We start from the raw sequence: 20,833 nt of genomic DNA, 5'->3' as shown, positions 1-20,833 counted from the left end.
ACAAAAGTTACAGGGATACTATGTAGGGAGTTGAGCAGCAAGATGTCTCGGAAGGAAGTTCTGGGAAAGAAACTATTAGAGTATAAGGCATTTTTACATCTAGTTATCTCTACTCTGTAGAGGTGGGATTTTGCTGTTTGTCAGCTATGTCGGGGTATTTACCTGTAAGGTAAATTATATATATATATATGTATATATATATATATATATATATATATATATATATATATATATATATATATATATATATATATATATATAAACTGTTTTAATGTTGGATTCATATGATACGTGTTGTTGCATTGATTCACTAGCGCATTCTACTGAAACCTCATTCGTTTTCAGGCAGTTCTTTCTATGTTGGGTTTAAAAGGTTTTACTATTTATAGAAAACGTTCGTTGAGGGAGACATGGTCACGTGTTTTATGTATATCCAATTAGATGTATGTACAATATTTAAACAGGCGTACTAAAATTACAATAAAATTTATAATTTTTTCCTCATTCCCACTTGTTTATGGCTAATTACGTACGTAAATATTTTAATATATTATAACTGAATTTATAGTTAATATGGTTTATGATATTAACTACGAATCCAGTCGTAATATATTTTGTCAACACATACTCTTCTAAATATGTTTTCAATAAAAAAATATCTTGCCGCCAACATATATTTAATACTTGATAAAAAACATCGATTACTGTGAACTGAATGGTGGACATTGATAAAAGTATATACCCGTTAATTGTATGCTGCTTCACCATTGTTTAAACTTCAGGGTTTGAACCTCCGTGAAAGATTCCAGCTTTCAACTTCTTCATGGTTAATTGTAGAAAAGTAAGTGAATCGGTCACCATACTAATAAACTGCTTGATTGATCTAAATGCTTCATAATTAGAAAAGGAGAAAGGCCAGATTTATATAAAATATATATATAAAAGAAAACTGGCTAAATGACATTTAGAAATGAAATGAGAATGAAGGAATAGGATAAAATAGTAAATAATAATTAAAAGTAGATACAACATATAAGGGTAAATTGGAAGAGTAGTATATGTATGTAGGTAATATTTAAAAATATTGGCCACTATGAAATAATTGGGATCATTAAAGGGTCAATAATAAAAGATAAAAGGAAAAAATAGGGAAAAGAAAGTTGAGAAAGCAAGGCAGGATATGGAAACAGATAGGAAATATGGATATATTAAAAATAAACCTATCTGAAGGTGAAGAAAATGGGATTAGAAAACATTTCAAAAAGGTGTTAAGTTAAAAAATGAAATGAAATAATATAAAATATAGGCAGAGTAAAGTCTTTGGTTTAAGGTGTCAAGGCGAAGAATATAATCACTGTTTATAAATGCAACAAGGTAAAAATTTGTGGAGTCTCAAATCCTAGTACAATCCTCGTAAATCCAGAAAGTATTTGTATAGTATAGAAAAATCTTTAGAATACTGTCACATGATCCCGTGAACAGATGTTTTAATAAAATCAACAACGGGAAAGTAATTTGAGGAATTTCAAGAATCTGTGGGTTACAATCTCGTCAATGTAAAATTGGGATGTAAAATTTGGTGTATCAGACGAGAGGCATATATAAGACTACTTTCTCCAAATGGAGAGGCTAATAAAATAATTCCAAAAGACAAAAGGTCACGTTCTTGTTAAATAAAATCCAAGATGAAAACCCGAAATCAGAACAATGGTTGAGCACATCCAAAATATAAAAATTCCAGATTTCTGATTCAATATTAGAGAAAATAACTTTTAGAAAATTGAATTTGAAGTTCAAGAGAAATTAGAAAAAAAAACATTTGAAAAAAAAGTGAGTGAAATTAGAGATAAGAAAATCATATACAAAGATATATATCACTAGAAACTGGAAAACAATAAAATATCAAGCTTTCAAAATTTAAGGTTGATTAAATATTGCTTTCAGCTCCTCTTAATAGTGTTGAGCTTTTCCTATCTTGAAAAGTTTTGCTTTGTTAAAGATTTACTCTTTGGTAACATAATTACATAACATCAGAGTCGAAAACATTTGCAAATATGGCGAGTTCCTATCCATTCTCTAACACTATTAAGACTAGAGCAGAACGTGAAATCATTGGCCGACCAAGACGAAAGGACAGATCAGAAAAGAAACAAACAAGAATTGTAATTATTGGTTAATGAAATATACCCCAAAGAAAAGTGATGCTTATATATATATATATATATATATATATATATATATATATATATATATATATATATATATATATATATATATATATATAGTCTTTGAAGTTTTTAACCTTTAAAACTATACAAAAAAGTATTTTTATCATTTGTTAGAAAACCATCTAGTCGGTAAATCATTTAATCACCTGAAATCACTGCATATATATATATACACTAGCATGGGTGCCCGGCGTTGCCCGGGTGTTTGGAGGTGTATGCTGAGCAAAAAAAAAGGGGGTAATTTTTTAAACTTTGACCCCTATTATGACCCCTGAAAATTTATTGTTTTGGCCTCAAATCAAGTTATTAAGTTAGATCCATGTCCACGGAAGCTATATCTAAAATTTCAAGTGTGGAGACCCAAAATTGTCGGAGAAGTTTGGTAGAGTTCTCAAAGCTCAAATCGTTGAACTTTGACCCCTTAATCGCAAAATTTCTGGCTAAAAACCGATCACATAGATTTTTCCAAATCTCAGTACCCTGTATATCGAATTTCGAGTCTGTAGACTAAAAATTGACAAAGTTATTTCGTAGGGAAATGTACACAGACACACACACACACACTTTCACTTTTATAGATATATAGATTTAAAATTTGAGTCTGACAGAATGACAAAATTATATTGCAAACCGATATATTAAACAAACGAACTTCAAAGAGACAAATGAACACATAAGTAAAAAAAAAATGTATTAGAAAACATTTCTTGATTATTCCACGTCTTTTTTTTTTACAGACCTGACGACTGAGGTTCGCTCTTAATAAAAATTGTTTTTTATAGTCTTAATTTTTACTTCCCTTTTCATAAAAAACTAAAAAAAAATCAAGAAAGAAAAGAAATTTAATTTTATTCTTTTTTCATTAATTTCTTTCTGTGCAAAGCAATTCTTTCAAACTTACTCTGTTTCCAAAATGTTTTTATTTTATTCCCCTCCCCCTTCATTCATTTTCCTCCGCATCCTGGCAAGTATTAAAATAAACCATTCATAATATTTATTCATGGATTTATTTACTAATCATTTCTTTTGTATCGGTAAATGAATTCCATTTAAAAAAAACTGTAAAAGTCACATTGAAGGTGATTAAGTTGGAAAGTAAGTAAAAATTTACCCTTTTTACTTTTATACGATTTCTGATCACTTTGAAAAAGGTGTGTGTGTGTGCTTTAAAAATGTTTTTTAACTGCTATAATCTCATTTATATATATATATATATATATATATATATATGTATATATATATGTATATATATATATATATATATATATATATATATATATATATATATAACAACGTGAGTATTCATATCGTGGGTTTGTATTACTGTACACATAGATTCGAAAAAATAGTCAAAAACAAATATATAAATAAATGTTATCAAAGGCAAGATAAGTTACTTTTCTACCTAACTGGATATATTTTTTGTGTTTTTATTCAATGTAATATATTTATTCAGCTCGAAAAACATACAGTGTTTACCGATGTGTTGGAAAATTCAAGATGGCGTCTCACACCCTCTTTAACACCGTAAGTTTGGGAAAAGGTGTTATAAATAAGAAACTATACAAAATACTATTAAAAACCCGCCGAATATATGTCAACCTATGTGACGGTAATATATATGTAGCGAGTTTTTAACAGTATTTTAACAGGGCACATCGTAAAAACTGACCCATTAATTTTCCTGAAGTAAAAACTATATAGTTTTTAAACTTTTAAAACTATACATTATAAAAAGAAAACTGTTCGAGTGATTTTTTTTTTACATGGGTGTCACCACTTATCAAGGCCCAGAGGCCACTCAAGGATAAGGGTTAATAGGTATACATTAGTCATTGTGATTTTAGCATAGTAAACAGTGGGAATTTTGTAACTTGGATTACTTGAAAAAGAAAACTGTTCGAATGATTGAAAATGAAAACAAAATAACAATGTAAATATATTGATTAGAAAAAAACAAAAACAAACGAAGTTTCCGTTTCAGGAACCCGAGTTTAATTTTATGTCGTAATCATTCAACTCGTTAGCGGTTTTATTCAGCGATTAGGGATAACCATACGACATATCTAATTACCAAAGCGATTTTTTTTTTATTAAAACTAAACCTGTTTAGTTTTAATGAACCAATTTTTTTAAAGCCAACACTTTAGTTATTTTGAGAGCGTGCAACTGCACCCGAAAAGATTGATTAGGAAACTCCAAATCCTTTTATGACGCGAAGAAAAAAAAAAGGCTTTTTATCGGCTTAAATGATAAACTAATGTTAAATATTAGTATTTAATATAATGAGATATCAATCTACACAATTTGCCATCGATTCTGAAATAAAATGAAATCCTGACATTGTGATCATTTTTGCAGGTGTTATGTGCCAAATATTGAAATAAGAATGTTTAAATTTAATTATTGTAATGTAAGTCTTTAATTTTAAAGTCGATTTTATTTATAAAATATCTTTTTAGAAATCAATCTCAAAAACAATCTGAACAATAAATCTCTTTTGTTATGGCTAAGTTTTTGTCAAGGGTAGAAATTATAATAGACAAGTATTCATCCATGATGACATTTTACCGATTTCCTGGTTTACAGGTATTCTTGCTAAATTTCTTCGAAAGAATTGACGTAAACAATACTTCAACTAAATACGTATATTTCATGCAATAATGACTTTTGTTTCTTCTGACTTTTCCTAAACTAAACATAAAACATCGGTTAGGGTTAGTTTAACATTCTGTAAAAGTACCTTCCGTTTTTTTTTTTGTACTTCTGCAGAGAAGGTAAAAAACCGATAAAAACTGGATATATTTTTCGTGTTTTTATTCAATTTAACATGTTTATTCAGCTCGAACAGCATACAGTGTTTACCGATGTGTTGGAAAATTCAAGATGGCGTCTCACACCCTCTTTAACACCGTAAGTTTGGGAAAAGGTGTTATAAATAAAAAAAAACTATACAAAATACTATTAAAAACCCACCGAATATATGTCAACCTATGTCACGGTAACATATATTGAGCGAGTTTTTAACAGTATTTTAACCGGTTTTTTATTTATTACACCTTTTTCCAAACTTACCGTGTTAGAGAGAGAATCGGCCGCCATCTTGAATTTTTCAATACATCGGTAAACACTGTATGCTTTTCGAGCTGAATAAACATGTTAAATTGAATAAAAACACGAAAAATATATCCAGTTTAGTAGAAAAGTAACTTATCTTGCCTTTGATAACATTTATTTGTTATATATTTGTTTTTTGGCAACTTATTCGAATCTATGTGTACAGTAATACAAACCCGAAATGAATTTAAGACCACGAGTGAAATGAGAAAATGAAGAAAATCACATTTACTGTGTGTGTTTACTTTTTATGTAAGTCAGCGGGTTTGGTTGCCATAACAACGTGACGGTAGTGAACGTGTGTGTGTGCGTGTGTGCGCATGTACTTGCTAGTACTACTACTAAGTTTGTAGGAGCATTTGATTTCGTGTAGTTTAGTTTCGTATATAAGTTTCGTATTTTTTTAATTTGTAAATAACAAGTTATTAAAAAATTAAACCCTTCCAAGATGGACAATAAATAAAGCCATAATATTTTATGATAAAGGTAAGAGCGTAGAAACCATTGTTTTTTAGGAGATGTGATTATTGGATTAACCAATCAGAAATCGTCTGTGGCACACACATCTCTGTTTTTATAGATATATAGAAGATAGATAGATAGATAGATATAGATAGATAGATAGATATAGATATAGATAGATATAGATAGATAGATAGATATAGATAGAGCGGACTCCAAAAATCATTTAAGAATTTTGAAGTCTGTCTCTATTGCCTTTCGTAAACCATCTTTATGCCGGCAGAAGGATACGGTGAAGGCGTTGAATCTCTTCGGGGAAATTTGATAACCTTTTTTTTTTTTTTTTTTTTTGTCCTTCCCTCGCGGTGCCATTTTAAACGCTTTTCACCAATTAAATTTACTTTTAATCGTCTTTCTGGCACTTTTAGTATTTGTTTACTCGTTCCCCCCTTTTGCTCTTTATTTCGACATTGTTATTTAATTTTTTATACTATCGATTCTCTCCTGACGAGATGATAGTCGAAAGAGCTTTTGAGAGATTTCCGTCCCTTTTATTTAAATATATATATATATATATATATATATATATATATATATATATATATATATATATATATATATACCGAAGTTAAACAACGTTGAGCCTTGTTAGTATCAGATGGGTGACCATTTGGGAATTCTAGGTGCTATATGTGCTCTCCACTTATCTCGGCATTTGTTTCCAGTCGTCCTGAACATATACTTCACTTACCACTGATATTTAACAATGTCGACTCAGGAGAGGTATGGTTGGAGATTGTGCACCTCCTGCCACAAAAAAAATCCATAGTCTATCAAAGACTGAAGGAGCCTGTTATATATATATATATATATATATATATATATATATATATATATATATATATATGTATGTATGTATGTATGTATACACACCAGAAGATGAACCCGGTGTTGCTAGTTATTTAACCTAACGTTAAAAAACGAAGTAAAATCTGAGACAAGTGCACGCCTCAGTTTTTACTTTATTATATAAAACTATAATAAGAAAGCATAGAAGTGAATAAGAAATTAATTAACGCTCACGTTTCTAAGGAATATGCAAATTAGTCATCTTACATGTAGTCGCTCACATATCCATTACTGTGTATATTAAGAAGTTTATATTTAATATCTTATGCAGAGAAAATATAAGCTTTGTATATTAATATCTAAATGAAGTAATATGTTGCTACACAGTCATGAGCATGTTTCGATCAGATAGCTACCAGTAAATACAGACCTCTTCAGGCGATACATCTTATACGAAAGCAAAGTTTGCAATGAAAATATCAGGTTTTCTTTGCCACAGGGAGTTAAAATCAGTAGGTTCCGCCAGCTTTTGTGAGAAATAAGATTTGGTTGTATGTAAATAAAACCCAATAGTTGTAAAAATCAATAACGAGTATAACCTGCTCTACTTCGGGATTGAGCACTCTTGTATTATCCTCGTCACACTTCATTGGTTACTTAGCCTCTAGAAAACAATAAAAAGATTATATATGTGTGTGTTACTGTGTGTTGATTGTGAGAAAACTTCCCAGCAAAATGCTCGATTATATAGAAAAAATTAATATAAGAGCATGATATATATTTTAATTTTTTTATACAGATATTGCAAAAACATCGATACCTCTTGTTTCAAACTCAATATAGGAGCATCACTTTATAGTCAACAAAGATTGGGCTCTTTTCACCTTGTACGTTATATGTGTTCTTCTGGAAATGGGGCCCGCATATTTTTTATTTTAATTTTTATTTTTTTAGCTCACAATATATTTATTTAATTTATTATGTTTTAATTGTTATGTCAATTTATTTTGTATTATTTGTTTATTATTGCATAAACTTATTTATATATATTATTTTAATATAATTTAATAAAAAACTTATGATAATAATAATAATAATAATAATAATAATAATAATAATAATAATAGTAACAATAATAACTATAAGATCCGAGCTAAATCCTGTTTTGAAAAGCTTCTTTCGCTTTTTTAAATCTCGTATGACTACGAAATAATTGACATTTATCTAGACAGATTACTGTTGCATTTTTCCTTACATCATAACCGTTTTTATTTTTATATTTTCTTGCGTGCATGTAAAGCTAAACTATGCTTACGTTCCTCTGTAACAGCTTGTTTTAACATTTGTTATTCCTATGGATATTAAAGATTTTATGATAAAAAAATCTATATATTTATTAATTATTTATATTCTTAGGATCTATTCATAAATTTATAACCTTATTTTTAGTACATAACCTATATATATATATATATATATATATATATATATATGTTACAATTGTACTTCTTTAGATCATTATTTTAACTTGTTTGCTTAATTATTTTATATATATCTGCTCTTAATTACTTAAATTCTTAATATAAAATTTCAAAGCTGTGCACAATGTAGATATAGTGTCAAGTTCAATAGAGTGGAGTAGTAAAAACACTGTAAACCCTTTCTAAATTTTAAAAATATAAGGAAAGATGTTCAATTTTAAATCATAGAAAAACTCACAGTATGAATTAATAAGATAGGGTAAAGTTTTTACTGCCTATTAAACTCGACACTCTAATATTTGCATTGTGCGTGAACTTTTTTTGCCTAATATTGCATCGCTTTGAAATCCTTTTTAAACCCCTTTGACATGTACGAATATACATGTTATGCAGAAAAAAAATCCCTGATACATGTTTCTTTCGTGAGGATTTCCTTGTTCAAGAACTATGATTTAGATTACTTCTTTGGATTACATCATTGGTTCCTTTTTAGACTCGTTACAGACATAGAAATATTTCTTCTGGATTATTCTGCATGCAAGTGTACTAGATACTAATTTTCGTTTCATTTTATACTGGAATACACCTTATCTTCCAAGAATTCGAGTGTATTAACATTTTAACTTTCTTATTTTTCATTTTATTACTTCTTCCATACTTGATTTCTTCTATTTTATTTATATTTTATAATTTTCGTTTTTATCAGAATTTTTGTTGAATTTTGTACATTTTTAATTTTTTATAAATTTAAAATTTATTTTAATATCTTTGAAATTTTCATATTTTATAAATGAAAACAGATTCTTATTTTTATTTTCTTATATATTAATAATAATTATCTTTATTGTTTTTCCTGTCTCTTCTCACTTTTATCTCCTCATAAAACGTCCTATGAATATTTTTCCAATTCTAATCAAACTCTTTCGATTTCTTATCTGTTTGCATTGTTTCTTTAACTCTACATTTATATTATGCCGGCTTGTTTTCCTCTTATAACGAGAAGTATTTAAAATGTCATGGCTTAAAGGGGTTGCTTCTCTTATTCCCCATTCTGTAACTCTTATTTATTTGATAATGTAATATCTTATTATTCTATTGCTTGCTCATCGAGTAGAGCTTTTTATCTAGATAGCTTTGGTTAACCATTGAAATTTTATTTCTCAGCTTAATTCTATTAATATATATATATATATATATATATATATATATATATATCTTGGAAATATGATTCTATCAATTATATTTAACTTTTTTTAAAACTCTCTCTGGCTAAGTTTTTTTTATATATACAAATTCTTAATTTACGAAAGCTCAATGTGATTACAGGGCATATAATATATAAATGACAAAAGTCTATAATACGAATTTTGTGATGTTAACCATCTTACTATTTATTTCTTTAATTCCGTTGATAATGTAAATTTAAACGTAATTAAAGAAATAAATTGTAAGATGGGAAACATAATTAAATTGGGAATATATACTTTTTCCATTTATTTGTTGTATATATATATATATATAGATAAATAGATATAGATATATTAGCTTTGTTGATCTATTTGTTTACATAGTTCGTTATTTGAATACTTGTAGCATTAATTAAAAACATTTATTTGCTAACTATGTTGTAAATACGATAAATCTTAGTTAATCATTACTAATTTTGCAATTTCGATACACATTTATCATTTAAGTGTGACAGAAACGCATGAAATCACTTCCAATGAGTCACAACTGTCCAGAAGTAAGTCAGTCTTTGCTTAAAGACAGGAACCTTTTAATACAAATGTTGAACATTTACCAAGGAAATAAAACATTATTGCTAAACATGATAGTTTGCTATTTGTTATTTGTTATTTTTTCTTATTGTTATGGGTTAAAAAGTATTTTTTTATCTTACCACATATGTTGTTTGCATGCATAGACATCATTATTCCAAACTTCGAATGAATCTATTTTATCAATAAAACGTCTTTGTTTTCGTCAAAAATTGTTTTGTTTTTTTGTCGCTTTTCATCATAAGCAAATTGCGAAAGACGCCATTATTCTTCGTCTTATATTTGCCTCGTAGACTCGAGTATCACTCGTCACCTTCAAGAATCTATCTTTAAAATGTTTTCTTTTAGAACTGTTTCCTTGTTTATTCGTTTTCTTTAAATGTTTATTAGCGTCATTTTATCGCGATCAGTTAGTTGCCAGTGTCTTCTCCTTGCAGTGACAAGTCTTTCTATCACACCCTTCCACTTTTTATCACCTTTGTTTTTTCTCTTTATCCCCACCCATGTTTATATATATATATATATATATATATATATATATATATATATATATATATATATATATATATATATATATATATATATTGCATTTACCCGGCGTTGGCGAGGGTGTAGCGAACTCATCTGAGTTTTTAATGTTTGCGCATTAAAAAAATCTTATGCCAAACAAGAAAAAAAGGATTTTAGTTGCAAATGAGACAATGTTTTTTATATGCTTCCATTAAGGTGGTATTACAGTATAAAAAATGTACGCAATTATAGTGTCAATAACATAATAAAACAGTAATAACTAAACAAACAGTTTGTAATAAAAATTTAATATATCAATTAAATTGATATTGAGGTCCAACATTAAACATCTTAAAGGATAACTTTTTGTGGTATGCATGTCTTACTAACCCCTCTCTTTCTCTACCTCTCTCTTTATATATATATATATATATATATATATATATATATATATATATATTATTGTTCAAGATTTATAATTAGCTCAGCCATTGACTAATGAAAACATAAACCTGTAAGACAGAAATAACAGTGAATCTGATTAGTTACTCATGCAGATAGATTTATGTTTCCATTAGCTAATGATCACGCTTCTTTGCAACACAGGTCTGATTGACCGTTAGTTAGACAGCACATTCATATATAAAATGTAAATATAAAATGATCAATAATAAAACTCTGTGCACTTAGCCTAACAGTTCCTCGTTGACGCCTTTCTGTTGCTTAATTGCTATAAATATATTTTCATGCTTTTATTAAGCTCTACTCATGCACTGAGGACTGTCGCAGTAAATACATTAAATTTACATAAATATATCAACTTGTGGGTATACATGAAATAATAAATCATTATATATATATCTTTATTTCATTTATATCATTTTATAGCCATATATATATATATATATATATATATATATATATGCATTATTTTTATCGCTTTATAGCTAGCATGAAGAAATTTATTGGTAAAAGTTAGTGTAAAAAGTACTACTTCATATTTGCATGAGAGAGTAAGTAACTACATGGAATATATTTGCGTATTGTTTTTCTAGGCGAAAGTATTAGTGTTTTTACATTCCATTTAAAGCAGAACTGGTTAAATATATCTTAGACGGTTCAAACAGAAAGGGAAAATTTGTATGACTGTATAAGCCACATAGTTAATGGTATCTCAGACAGAGTAGCCTCCCTTTTTTAACAGGAGCTTCATAATAAACAATTAAATCATTATATATTCACGGAATGCAGGTTTCATATTTTGAAGGCTCATTAATGCGGACGTAAAACTGATTTGCCGACCACCCGATTCCAACCTCCGACATCAAGTCTAATAATTCGGTATCTATAACCATGAAGCATTATAATAATTCACATGACATTGTGAAAATATCTAATGCGCACAAATATTCTCACAGACAAAAATGTTAGCAGCATTTTCTAATTATAAATATATAAGCAATGTTTCTGAGTTTTTTTAGATGCAGATTGTAAATTGGTATTACTTCGATTATTTAAACTACTGTTCTCATTTTGACTGATATTTTCACAACGTTTCGGTCGATGTAACCTCCGACCTTCTTCAGCTGTACCTTGTCAAATTCTGAAATCTTTCTATCGAACTCTGGAATATGCACGGAACTTCGAACGATTCGTTTGTTTAATCCATAGAGCAAGCATACCTTCGTTTCGTCAGTCACGACTTAGTAGAAGTCCTACGTAATTCGTAAATTAGAACAGAATTTAAATATTATAGATGGGTAAGCAATTTATATAAGTTAACTGATTGGTTTCGGCATTTCTTGGACTTTACTTGTTAACAAACGACCAAAAATGAACCTAAACTTTAATATGGCCCGCATTATCAGACTCTCTCTGATCGATTTTAATGTGTTCTAATGAACTTGGTCCTCCACCATGTACATACTCCCGACCAACCCAACAAGCAGCAAAATTTCACGTCTTCACAGTTGAGAACCTTAGATGCCAGAAAGCCTTCTGCTCTAACAGTTTCTTCCCTCGGTCTGATAGTCTTTGGAATTTCTCATCTGTTTCGGACTTCTTGCCGGAACTAATCTGCAGAAGTTTAAATGTAATGTGAACAGACATATCGCTGCTTAACTCACCACAGTCACCTATTAGACGCGGATCTTAAATAGTAACTCTTTACGTTCAAGTGGCAATATGCCTTGTTTGTGGGTAAAATGAGTAAACATAAAGAAGCAAAGTCCCAGAATTGTTGCATTTATTTAACCTTTGACCTTTCTTATACATTGATGCTTTAACTGTGACAGTCGAATTAATTTACGGGCTTCACAAAGCCTGAAGGCCGGAGCACGCTGACCCTTTTTCGAAAAATAGAATCATTAAACTTTTAGATGACCCTAATACTTGCAGCCAAATAGTTCCACCATTATTTTTCTGATCTTCAATAATCAAAATATACGTTTTCATTTCACGATTCATGGAATCATCAATAATTTGAAAAAAAAAATACAAGGAAAGTTCTAAAAGTAATGCCTCCTATATTTATTCCACCCTAATGGATCAGATAACACTGAAAATTACATTTTTATGTTGACTAAACTTATACATTTATAACATGAAAGTTTCATCTCGCTGTTGCAGACATTGACGATGCGAGACTCCAAGAAACAACCCCTGTCATGGACGTGCGTCAGAAGCAGAGTTGCATCATTAAATTTATCCATGCAGGAAAAGTTAATCAATCAACATTAACTCTCGAGTATATATCAGTTACTATCTTACATGTTTGTATACAGTTATGTGGTTCTTGATTGATTAACTGTGTCTAACTGTGTCAGATACATACTCGAGAGTCAAAACAATGATAAGAATATTTTCTTGTCATAGCTCTCATGATAATACAGTTAAACTTAATCTGTATAACGATAACTAGACAAGATTTATATTACGGACTTTATCACCTTTTCAATATGTTATTATATTTTTAATACACATAAAAAAAACCGAGATTGTTTAATGATTAATGTGATGTCGTTAAGGTGAAAATTCCGATTTCGCCAATTTAAAAATGAATTTGCTGTCTAAAACAAATTGTGTCGACTTGTCGACTAAAACATTACAATTTTTACAATGATGTGTTCCAATATTGAATTCTATCGACCAAATCAATATAATTTAAAATAGATAAATTTACCAAAAGTAACATTAGTTTGATTTATTTTAAGAATAAATAAGTGGCAGTTATTTTTGCAATAACAAAACAGAGAATATTTATTGTTTTTAAATAATAAAACAATTTAAAATAAATACGAGATTATTTTTATATTTATATATATTTATATATTTTTATATTTATTTATATTTATATATTTTTATATTTATATTTATATATATATAGGATATTATCTGACAATGACAATTATATTTTTCACAAAAGAAGAAACAGTCATATGTATGATTTTAAATGTATATTATTTATTTTTTAAAGTTTTTAACACCTTTTTTCTGTTTATAATAAGAATAAGAATAAGAATAAGAATAAGAATAAGAATAAGAATAATTCCTATTCATACGTACCCCATCTCTATTTGGAAACATGGAATCGTCCGATAGCTGAAGATACAATGCAAATATAAAACAAAAGTAATATAGTGTCGAATTCTGCTAAAATACAATTTCTTTATCTTCAGACTAGGATTTAAGCTATTCTGTTTGAAGATACTATTGTTGTATTATGATGGCTACCATAAGGGGTCTATTGTGTAATATGTACCATAGCACCATATGTCGATATGTGTACTTGGGACGAAGGGTTCATCCTGATGTGTATACGTGTCATTAAGTGTCTATTGTTGGTGGTTCTTCATTATTTGAACCCTAGCTTATGTTGTTGCTGTCTATATGTTCCAGTGCTATGATCGTCTAAATCTTCATATGCGGGTGTATGTGTATGTGATACATGTATTTTGGACATGCATCTTTGATCTTGGTCCACCTGGAATTCATTTTCTTCTTGCAGGGGAAGCTGGAACCTGTTTGGACGAATATTCATTCACTTTCAAGAACGCTGGTTGATTTTATATAGTTTTTATTTATTTTCCAGGTGTCGATCGCAGAAGAATGAAAAGTGAATATTTTTGCTTGCGTGGTTAATTCTAAATCTCCATCCTGAGACACGTAAGCCCTCTCCCCGGTGAAGGGGAGACGACGTGTTAAACCGTCCGCTCTGCTCAACGTCCAAATTCCAACTCCTATGATCTCCAGCTAATCTGATTTACGTAACTCACACGTAGATCCTGTCAGTTGACCAGATGCATCCGCTAAACTTGTCTAGGATTTAGCTTTGTTATATTTTGACAGTTTTTATAAATATTCTTCATATTTATCTCTTGTTTATCTCTCCAGTTAGATAGATAGCTCGAGATAAATAGATACAGAAATAGATAGATAACTAGATCGAGAGATATATCGATAATACATATATAAATCGACAGACAGATTAATAACTAACAAATTCTTTCTTGTGTTCGACCTATTACATAACACTATAATAGTATGGCGAGTTTACCTTTGCGTAGAACTTTGTACTCTTTATATGCTTGTTCACCCAAAACAAGGCATATAATCACTTGAACGTAAGGGCCTACTATTTGGGATCATGTCTAACAGAGGACCGTAGGAAGGCGAGGAAGATGTCTGTTAACATTACATTAAAACTTCTGTTTAAAGCAGTACAGCTGAAAATTGTTTTGAAAAGGGATCACGGAGTCAACAGAGTTGAGTCGAACGAGTGCTCGTTGACGTATGGTGTGATGTCGTCGGATTGTGACGTCACAGGACCAGGTGCGTTAGAACGGGATTTAGCAAGATTATGACGTGATTCACGTTCGGGGAATGATATTTGAAAGACAGACACTCTGGTTTTCAGTTTCCATCTGAGTAGATCACAGAGTCAGTTTCGTGCAAGCGACGATGACACATGGCAGTTGTTTCCTAGAACGAGGAAACGCACATGGTGATTGAAATATATCAGGAACTGAAGACCCCCCTCCATGAAAGGGGGATTAGAAGTTGGCGACGCGTGTCTTACCCAGGTAAATGCGCAAATAAAATTCAAGTATATATCAAAAGAAAAGCACAAGACAGTTACGTCTATTTGTTATTGTGTTTCAAAGGCTTCCATTGAGAAGCGCGGAGAATGATACAGGAAGGGAAAAAGTCGACACGGAAACGAAATACAAAGGTATGTTGCATAATATCTTTTTGTAATGAACGCATAAACAAGCAAATGTTGCGTGGACGAGTGAAACAATATTCGCCCCAGACACTATAAAACCTCATTTTCATGTAAGAACATTTTAGTAATGCCCAAAAGAGTTGATGTGCCGTAGCTTGAACTAAAGCTATAATGTAATGGACAGAGTGCATGAGATCTAGCAGATTTTTTTGTTGTTGTTTTGGTTTACGGCATATCAACCCTTTTTAGATTATTTAATACCGAATCCAGTAATTCTGGAAAAAGGTTTTATGCTTAAAATTCTTTATTTCTTTAAATATTTATTCATGGATTTTGGTTTGATAATTTAGTCGAAGGTTTTTATTCTTCACTCACTTTTTATCTTGGCTGTCTTCTAATGGGTTTTGTTGTTTTTGTTCCTTGCCCATATGTGAGTTTTGTAATGAGAGCGGGAAAAGAGTTATAGTATTAATGTTGGTATATTTTAAGTAAGGAAACCAGTCGGAAAGAAAGAAAACAGAAAAAGGGAAAAGGAAAAGGCTGGAAAGGTGTGCTGCTGTTTTTGTTTTGCAGAACATAATTTAGTTTGGCAAATGTTATGTGCATTTTATTTCAGAATACCAATATCTTCAGAAAGCCTAATCTGGTAGCACCAGACATCTAACAACAGTTATAAACAATAAAACAGATTTAGAATAGAAAGCGATAACAACTTTAACGACATTTATAAAAATCAAGTAATGAACTCCAACGTATAATTTACCATCAGCCAATATAACCATCGCATACAATTTTATCAGGAAAGTCATGTACAAATATCAGGTATATAGAGATCGAAGGATCCAAACATATAAGGCCCAAATGTATTTAAATTATATTGTTTGAGCTTACAGCCATCGAAGACAACCTTGAGTTATTTTGTCTGCGAAAGATCTGACTATATTAAGTGTTTTTTTTTACAATAGACCGAAGTACGAAAACTTGTGAAGAAACAAATATATAACAAAAATCATTGAACATTTTATATCTATATCAATAATTGCTAGATGAAAGATAATGTTTTTAAATTGCAGCCAAATGTACATTACATAAAATAAATCCAAGGTAATTTTTTGATTTAATTTAAATAACATTTTTATACCTTACTTTATAAAATTTATAAAAGGGCACTTTGAAGATAAATAAATTTCAAATTGAATCTTGTACCTTTATTTTTAAAGCCTACAGTAAAAACATTTTGTTTAACAATTTTCATGTCTTCGATGAAATGCTTTTCTAACTTGTATCTTATCTTTTTAAGATTATATTTTAAAACCCTCCTTCTATCTATTTCAGTTTGTATTTCTCCTCACACCACAACTTATTTTTGCAACACCCTCTTTGTATTATTACAGGTCTGAATATTCTCTCTGTTTCAGTTTGTATTTCTCCTCACACCACAACTCATTTTTTGCACCCCCTCTTTGTAATACAGGTCTGAATAATGAGAAAATCTTAATTTTTTTTAACAAAATCTTTAAAATAAATTTTTTTAGATTAAATTATTTAAAATTTCTTTCAGAATAGAAAATCTTTAAAATTTAATAAGAAATATATTTCATATGGGTTTCATTAACAAATATTCAGTACATAACAAGAAAAATAGAGATGAAAATTTCAAAAGGAATGTATAACTGGTTACGGTCAATAGTAGTCCTCGCCAGCGAAGTCTTTGTTATTATTATTATTATTATTATTATTATTATTATTATTATATTTTTTATTATTATCATTTAAAACATTTTGCGTCCTGCTTTGTCGCGCGAGGGCTAATTTTGGATAATCGGGTGTGGCTTTTGTCGTTCAAGAGAAATTTAGAAGGGAGTAGTTTGTTGGATCTAAGGTAAAGTTGATAGTTAAACGACAAGCAGACCGTTCAGTCTTCTCGGTTGCCGTGCAAACAACGTCATGGTTGTTTGATAGCGGGAGAATTGTTAATTGTTCTTGTTATTGAACACACTATTATAAATTTTCCAGAAATCGCGAATTCTTAATTCCTGCTACTCAATGCCTTCTCTTGGCCGCGGCTATTGCATCTATAAATATGTGCCTATTTGTGCTTGACTTATAGTGGATAAATCTACGGAGTGCATGCTGCCTTTGAACAATAGCAGCTGCATAAGTCGAAGTGAACTATTGGGGAGAATGGGGATTGCGATACCATTTCCCTGTAAGAATATATGCGTCAAAATATTTCATATTCGCAGGTACGTCATCACCTGCTACTTTTTTTAAAAGATGGGATCGTCACAAAGCTGAAGATGCGGTGCAAAAAATGTAATTAAAAATAATCATTCCACTTGCAATAACCCTTATCCCTGAGTGGCTTCCGGGCCTTGATAAGTGGTGATCACTGTGTAAAAAAAAAAAAAAAAAAACTTCGCTAGAGTATCAAACTAAAAACTCCTACTAAAATAAATTTTTCTGACATTCAGGGTAGAGTTAAAGTGTGGTATATATTCTGTCTCCAAACGGTATAATAGTATCACGTCTTTACTTTCGCGTGGAAAAGAATGAAAATATGTTCCAAACTCCATAATTATTTTGGAAATAAATCTCTGTAACTGAATATGTTCTGCAACTTCATTAACCAATGTACCAAAGTATTTTTATAAGTACTTTTCAATTTTAACCAAACTGGTATTAATATATCGTAGGGTCTGCATTCGCGCCGGTCGTTCATATAATGGGAGTATGTCACAAATGCACAGGAGGATTTGTGAAGCAGATCAACTATAACCAGATATATTCTGAAAGTGCATTGACCAGAATGCTTAGGTAAGTATGATTCAATTTGAACTAATGTGGTACAATATTATTGCGATACCTGCGTATGTTACAGACTTCTGCAAGGATAGAATGGTTGAAATTTCACGGACCTTGTTAATTAACAATTTTATTATCATCATATTGATTTTAGATACCGAGGCGATTCAGTTTTTGATGTTGGTTTAATTATTTTTCTTTTCATTTCAGAACACTCCTTCCTAGACAGGAAAGGAAACCGTATTTGAAATCTAGTGGACAGGGGCCGTTTTACTTCCTCTACATTCTCTTTCTCACAGAAGAGACGTTGCTCGTTTATCGCTACTCAAATTTTAATCGCAGTTGTTCGACTGAGGTTCAAATATATATCCCCTGTAAAACATTCGCAAAAAATACTTGTTTAACAACAACTGTTGATAATTTTTTTACTCTTTATCTGCGAATAAAAATAAATGAAAATTCCACGGGCAACGCTTATTTAATAGAACTGTTCATCTCTGGCGCACAATATCACGGGGCTGCTTCCTAACTTACTATAAAATGGTACTTTTTAAATCTAATGTAAATCAGTTCTTGTTAATTAAATAAATAAACCTTATCCAAGTTCCATCATTATTGATCATCACGGTGCTATCTCACAGTCTACCTGACTCTCATTAACCCTCATCCTCGAACTGCTTTTGTGTCTTGATAAGCGGCGAGAAGCTCCTTCTAGGGCCATTTTTTCTTGCCTTGACAGACTAGAACAGTGATCTTGCTAATCTTTCGTTACTCTATGTATGACTATTTCTATACAAATTGCTCGACTGGACTTCCATTTTTGGTTCTTTTCAGGAAAAAAAATGAAATGATAAAATATAAATATTAAAAACAGGCAAAAGTTATATCACATCGACTTCGAATGAGTGTTTTATGCCGAATTGTGCTTGTTTGTTGCATTAAATATTAATCCCTATCAATCCATATTCATTCCTAAGTGTGCATTTAACAAATACCGTAATATTTGGTCTGCTGCACCTTATCATAACAACAATCAATACAACACTAGTTTCCGATAACAGTAGAATGGACAGACAGACAGACACAGACTAAGAGAAACATAATATAGATATAAAACATATAATTATAGATAAAACTGAATGAAAATGAAGATCGTAATACAATAATAATTCGAAGTGTAGTATCTATTCTTCAGATGCTGCACTTCTATTTCTTGTTCTCTTTCGGTGGAGGAGAAATCCTTCGCGACTGAGACAATTTGTATTTTTGTACCTTTTCTCCACGTTAAAAAACGACCCTGGTGTCTAACTCTGTCCCGTGGGGAGGCATAGTAAATAGGTACAATAATAATTCGATATCAGTCTTTCTTGAACATTTTTATCTTATTTCCTGGAAGAGTTCCACTATCCGATTTTTTTTTCATTTGTTCCATGACTGAGTACCGAAGTTAATGTGATAAAATCAGTAAGTTATATATCCATAAAAGTGAGAATGTGTGTGTGTGTGTGTGTGTGTGTGTGTGGATGTGTAAGTACACTTCTTAACCTATATACTCAACGGATTTTTGATCGACAGACTTGAAATGTAGTATTTAGGAAATTCAGACACATAAAAATTTTTTTAGTTGGCTTGCATCCGGGCTGTTAAACGGTCCAAATTGAAATATTGAAATATTGGTACGTGGAAGCCGTCGGAGTTTTATTTATTTGTTAACTGTTTCACGAATACGCATGCGTGAATAGTTTACATTTTTTAAACATAGTGTCAAGCCGGCCTAATACTTATAGCATTTTACTGTCTTTAGGTTTTAGTTTCGATTTCAGCTTGAGTATTTATTTTTTTGTTTTTACTTACAAGAATTGAACTGTTTAGAAAAAACTCGCATTCACATGCTTTAGTCTCTTTCCGTTTTCTTAAGTCATTTTTTAAAAGAAATTTAACGTTACGGTATTTCTATTTATTATCACTAAGAATTCTGCATTAATTACAATATAATATTTATCAGTATTTTACAACCGGGCAACGCCGGGCGACCTGCTAGTACAGAAATAACGTTAATAATAATATAACATAGTGGTGAAGGTTTTGCTATTTCTATCAATTCAAATCTGGAGCATGTGGTGCAATGGAGACAACTTTGTTTATCAAGCTTTGCCGATTCGTTTGATCCCCGTAGATTTCAAATATGCTATTGAAATTCGTCTACGCAACTCTAACATCAAAAGAAAGTAGAATTCTGAGCATCGCCCGTAGGTAGAGCTTGTTTCTGATAATGGACGTCTAGTATTTAATTTAACTTAATTCTGCCACAAGATCTAACTATATTGGTGTCTATATAAACACTAGTATCCCGTATCTCTACACAGTCACTATGTTAGA

Source organism: Euprymna scolopes, chromosome 39 (genome assembly GCF_053919585.1).
Source record: "Euprymna scolopes isolate OS-2025 chromosome 39, ASM5391958v1, whole genome shotgun sequence".
NCBI lineage: Eukaryota > Metazoa > Mollusca > Cephalopoda > Sepiida > Sepiolidae > Euprymna > Euprymna scolopes.
Note: the sequence above shows the minus strand (reverse complement) of the source record.